Source organism: Protobothrops mucrosquamatus, unplaced genomic scaffold (genome assembly GCF_001527695.2).
Source record: "Protobothrops mucrosquamatus isolate PMUCROS unplaced genomic scaffold, P.Mucros_1.0 scaffold13, whole genome shotgun sequence".
NCBI lineage: Eukaryota > Metazoa > Chordata > Lepidosauria > Squamata > Viperidae > Protobothrops > Protobothrops mucrosquamatus.
The window spans coordinates 2,756,268-2,762,267 of record NW_015386400.1 but is presented as its reverse complement, the minus strand read 5'-3'; positions in this window follow the sequence as shown (position 1 = coordinate 2,762,267).

Genomic DNA, 6,000 nt, shown 5'->3' with positions numbered 1-6,000 from the left:
AGAGGGGTGATCCCATGGGAGCTCCTTCTATTTGTTTGTATTTTTGTCCGTTGTAGATGAAGTATGTGTTGGATAGGCAATGGTTGGTTAGATCCAGGATATGCTTGGGGGGATTATATTTGTTTTGGATAGCTGTCAAGGCTTCTTTGATTGGCACTTGGGTGAAGAGGGATATGACATCAAAGCTCACGAGAAGGTCGTTTTCATAGATTTTCACGGGTACAGGTATGCAGGTCTTGGCGTATTTGGGTCTTTTCCCGTGTAAGATTGAGAGTATCTTGGCGACGTTTTGACGAGGTCCCACTCGTCATCTAGACCGCAAACTCGGAGCCAAACCAAAGCCCGGTATGCTACATCACAGCCTTCTGCTCTGGACATCACATCACAGAACTCAGGAGGTTACAATGCTAAAGCTCAGGATGTTGCAACACAAAACTCAGGATATCACTACACTAGATCTCAGGATGTAATCACACAACCCATTACCCAGGTCGTTATAACACAAAAGACTAATAGTCACACAGACTAATAGTCACACAGCCAGCACCTCAACTACTCAGGATGTTATGAAACAGCCAAACATTCCACAAACAATGGCTCCCACACAGCCAACCAATCCACCTACAGCAACTAAGCCAGCACTCCACCCCCACCCCCCCAGTATTTATAGAGAGACGGCAGCTCCGATCACACTTTGCTCGCACAGAAGCTGAAGACTCCAGCCTGAAGATGACGAGTGGGACCTCGTCGAAACATCGCCAAGATACTCTCAATCTTACACGGGAAAAGACCTGAATACGCCAAGACCTGCATATATGTATATATGTATGTGTGTATGTATGTGTGTGCGTGTCTGTGTTTAATGTGTGTATGTATACACGCACACACACATATATTATATTACATTATTTATTATTATTATATAATATATATTATATTACATAACAGTTTCTAAGAACCTAAGCAGAGCAGGAGCATTTAATGTGTGTAGGGGAGCATAAAAGTATGTGGAAGATTGTATGAAATTACTGAGTACTCTGATAGGGCGAACTAGATGCTCATTATATCTAGTTTATGACATAGGTCATCATCTCACAAATTTTGAGCAGTGCTATGCAGAACCTGGCAACGTTGTATGCTGTAGCTGTAATTGGAATCTGAAAACCACAGGGAGGGATAGAATTGTCCTGTGCACCATGGGTATTTGTACATTAAAAGTAAGATAAGGCTAGTACAAATGTCTCCATTACAAGCAGAGGAGAGGCACATGCTTTTTTTCCATGTGTCCAGAGTCACAGGGATATTGTCTCTCCAGGAAGGAAGCTAGGAGGCATGGTGATGGAGGATGGGCAGCCGTTCTCATTCAGGCATCTGACCAAAAGAAGACCTAATAAACATCAGTAGTTAACGCAATTGTGTTAGGAAACAACTTTATGTCCTCCTTCTGTTTAAGGCTTGGACAATAGTTTGTCATGGACAAAGCTCTGGTGTATATTTCCTAAAAAGAGAAGTAAAATTTGAATGGGAGGCAAAGTATTGAGAATTTTAAGGCAATTAAGCATTCCTCATGATGTGACGGCACATATGATGTTGCAATTTCAGCTACTTGGTACAAAATTCAGAATTCAACAGAAACAAAAACCTGATTTTGAGATAAGGAGCAAGATGTATTTATTTTCCCACATACCTATACCTTATCAAATCATTACACTGGTACTGAAGACATTTCCTTTATACAAATCACTGGAGATTCATAGAGAAGTGATGGGGAGGCATTCATGAAATAGGACAATGTATTGGATAAGCTGAAAACATGAGAAGAGGAGGAGGAGGATCAGCAGGGCATTTGCAACCACAGAATATGCATGAACAGCAATAGCAATAACACTTAGACTGATATACCGCTTCACAGTGCTTTACATCCCTCTCAAGTGGTTTACAGAGTCAGCCTATTACCCCCAACAATCTGGGTCCACATTTTACCGACCTTGGAAGGATGGAAGGTTGAATCAACAGTGAGTTGCTGAGAGCTGAATTGCCGAACTGCTGGCATCTGGCAGAAATGTAGTGCATTCTAACCACTGAGCCACCACGGCTCTTATAGAATGTTTGTCTATTGGGAATAAGTACCTTTAGAGAGCAAATCTTGCTTCTTGACATTGTGAATTATATCATGATGCATCCGGAGGCCAATGAGTTGAGGAAGGCTGTCATTTTAAAACATAAAATTTTGTTTGCAATTTGGAAAGAGCTAAGAGCTAACTTTTGAGGCTTAAGGAGATAAAATATCTGAAATTAAAAAATGGTTAATTTCTTGCTCTAAAATGGGAATCAGCCAACTCTAGTTTACATCGACATGTGAAACATAGCTTATTGGACATGTAAACATGGTCTGAATTTTCAGTTCGGCTTAAGGAGTTCTACAAAATATGCATAAGGAGCATGTTTGCTTCACAAGAATATCACTTCTTAAATGCTTGGGATTGCAGCTTGGAAAATCTATGTCTGATTTTTAGAGGAGATCAAGTGATGGGGTTGTTTTTCTGTTAAGATAACAGTACTTTAAGCAGCACCATAGTAGGGACATAATTAATGTTTACTTATAATCAGCATCTTCCTTTGCCAGCAATCATGACAGGCTGAAATGAAGCCAGGAAAGCTGAAACCCTGCTGTATTCAGCTGTCTGGAGCAATAATTACTCTATGCCACCGCAGCTCTAGAAGTCTGGAACCATTTATCCTCCTTTGCCATTCCTCATTGGGCGCTCACCACAAGGCAATCGCTCAAGCAGCCAATCCGTGCCATTGTTCTCGCACAAAAGGTAGAATCGCTTGGGGGGAGAGAGAAGGTCTCTTGTCTTGGGGTTAGAAAAAGCTTCCTATCTTAAGTGAGCTTAAAATGGGCTCTAATCAGAATCCTTTAAAAACATAAGAAGGCTACTTAATGGAATCTAAATAAAGAGGCAATGTAAATGGAGGAGAGACAATGATACTTTCTCTGACTGAATTTCTCTAGACAATAATTATTAGCCAGACACAGAGCAGAGTGAGCTGGAAGCCTGCTTAGCATTCATGCCCAAGTGAGTCAGGCACAGAATATACTGGTAATTTAAATCTACAAGTGGACTTCTCCTGTTCTTCTTGGTCTGCGTCCATTCATTCTTCCTTTGGATAATGATGAATAAAATCAGTAGCCTTCTTTTATGCAGTTAGATTTGGCTCCAAGGTATGTATAACTGAGCAATGATATTTCTTTAAGCTGTTGTTTAAAGATCAACTCAGGAAAATACAGTGGATTTTGAACATCAAAGACGGAATCCTAAATACACTTTCTAGGAAGTAAACTTAATTCCAAATAGATATGCTTAGGATTATGTTGGAATGCTTAAGAGGACTAGCAGAAATATCAAGCTCAAGAGTATTATTGTGTAGGACATGCACAGATATTGTATGATAGCTCCAACTGTTCATCTCCCAAGTTTGGTGCAGAATATTCAGAGGAATTAGGAATCAACACTGCTATTTATTCTAGCACTTTGCACTATGAAGCTGTACTTGTGCTTTCCTATGCAACAGCAAGCCATCAGTAAGCTTACAACGTTACACTAATATTACAGAGGCTCTTACAAGATTGTGCGATATGCAAGCGGAGCATTCACATTCACGTATACGATTCTTAATTACAGGCTTTCTTAGGCAGCGAGCAAAACTATGAGAAAACTTATCTCCTAATTCATAGCAAGAAGTCACATTTTTTAATATTCTCTGGTGGAAATGATTGCCATAAACAATTCAAAAGTTATGGATTATTTTTAAAGAAGTACTGTATTCCCTCACTAACAAGTATCAGCAAGAAGATGTGCAATATTTTCAATTAAATTCTTAATTTTAATTCTGATTTTTCCCAGCTTTTCTGTGTGGGTGGTATGTGTGGGTGTCTATATTTGTGTGGCTGCCTCTGTGTATGTGTTCCCTTAGTATGTACAAATAAATCCTTTCGTTATTATACAGAAACAGATATCTTGCAGAAAATCATCAAAAACTGAATAGTGGCTGAAAGACTACCAGATGTGTCAGCCTTTCAAGAAATCACAGTTTTCATTTGGCTTTATTGTTATTGTTGAAAAAGGAAGAAAAGGAAAAAGAAAAGGAAGAAAAAAACCCTAGATAATAAAGTTGCAATACAATCCAGTCCAGCTTTATTAGCAATTCCCTGGTATGTTAATTTGTTTCTCCAGTTGTACCTAACCATACGCCAAACATGCCTTAGTAACATCTTTCTGCAGTTCTCCTGACATTGCTTTTCTTTATTTTTCTTTATTCATTTTTATATTCATTTTATTTCTTCCTCCTTCTGTTTTCCCCGCAACAACCCTATGAGATAAGTTGGGCTGAGAGAGAGAGTGACAGGTGGTTTCTAGACAGGTGCCTTAACCACTAGACCAGTGATGGCCAATTATGACACACATCTCAAAAGTGACTTGCCACGGCATTTTGAGCCACGCATCAGCATTCATCAATACCTATTCTTAAAAACAGTCCCATTTTTGTACAAATCTGGGGGGAAAAACTAATCTTTGCCTGTGACCTTCAAAGCTTTAACAAATAAAGAACAGCTGTGTAGATAAAGTGAGACTTACAAACCTGAGGGAACAAAAACAAAACAAAAAAGAACTTTTTTTTAAATTCTCTGAACTATAAGTATTTATTCAATTCTAACTCCAAAGCTATTTCCAAAGGGGGGGGGAATCTGGACTTTTGGTCATGGAAAATCAGATTTATAGGAAATCTTATCAAGAAAAAATGAATATTTTTCAAGACGAGATATATGTTAAGCTGCAACTAATTCAAAGAACAATGCTCTTAAATCACAAAGAAATTCAGAATAACTTTGAAAATATAAATCAACTCATCTCCAATTCAATTTTATACCAAAAAAAAACCCCTCAGGAAAATACAGCAGAGAAGGAACAGACCAAACAGATGACTGAACCTGCCATGGCATTTGGGGCCACACATCAGCATTCATCAATACCTATTCTTAAAAGCAGCCCCATTTTTGTACAATTTTCAGAGGCTGTGGAAATCCTCTAGAAGTGGTACGAAAGAGCTGTTTTTCTCACCCAGCCTCCAGACTCCCCAAAAATGAGACCCCAAGTATGACACTGTTAATGCCCACCAATGCTGCAGGCCAGACTGGGACCACCAGCAGGCCGAATGTAGCTTATGGGCCGTAAAATGCCCAGGTCTGATATGACAGCTTCAAGAGGCATAAAATCCTTTAGGTCCTGTCACCCTTACCCTGGAAAGAAGTCAAACAATTACACTGCAGTATATAAGTGGGAAAAGAGGCAGGACTGGGACTGGCAATGGAGGCAATAAGTTTCAAGCCAATGTAGGTTTTTTGCTCACTGAAGGATGTCTGGATAGCACTTCAAATCAGCAGTGACAAAAGGCTCACTGAGTATAATGGTGATGTAGTGGGACAATAGTCTATTAAAGGTTGGGAGATTTGTGATTTACTGATGTTTCCAGATAGGGTTAAGTCTATATATTTGAATTCTCTGTTGCTCTAAAATGAAGCCTTTTACTTTATACAGTCCTTGGAACTAAGGAAAGAGATTATGCAGCTGCTCACAGAGTAGCCTCCAAAAAATAATTGGCTTAAATCTGGCCAAGATACTTTTCTCTTAAACAGTTCTCAGAGCAATCTACAGGTAATCCTTGACTTATGACAGGTTTAAGGCACGGCAGACCTCCAAAAAGGTACTTCTGATGGCCAAGGTCTCCCATGGTCATATGATCACATTTTGGACACTTGACAACTAGTTCACATTTAGGGCAATTAGCAGTATCCATGATTGGGGTTTATGATGTTTTTTGCAGGAAATAGGTATTTAATTCCTATTTCCAGCAAAAACACCCATTGTGGACAATGTGTTTAGTTAACAACTATGGTGTTGCTTGAATTTTGGAAAATCAGACCAACCACTCAACAAT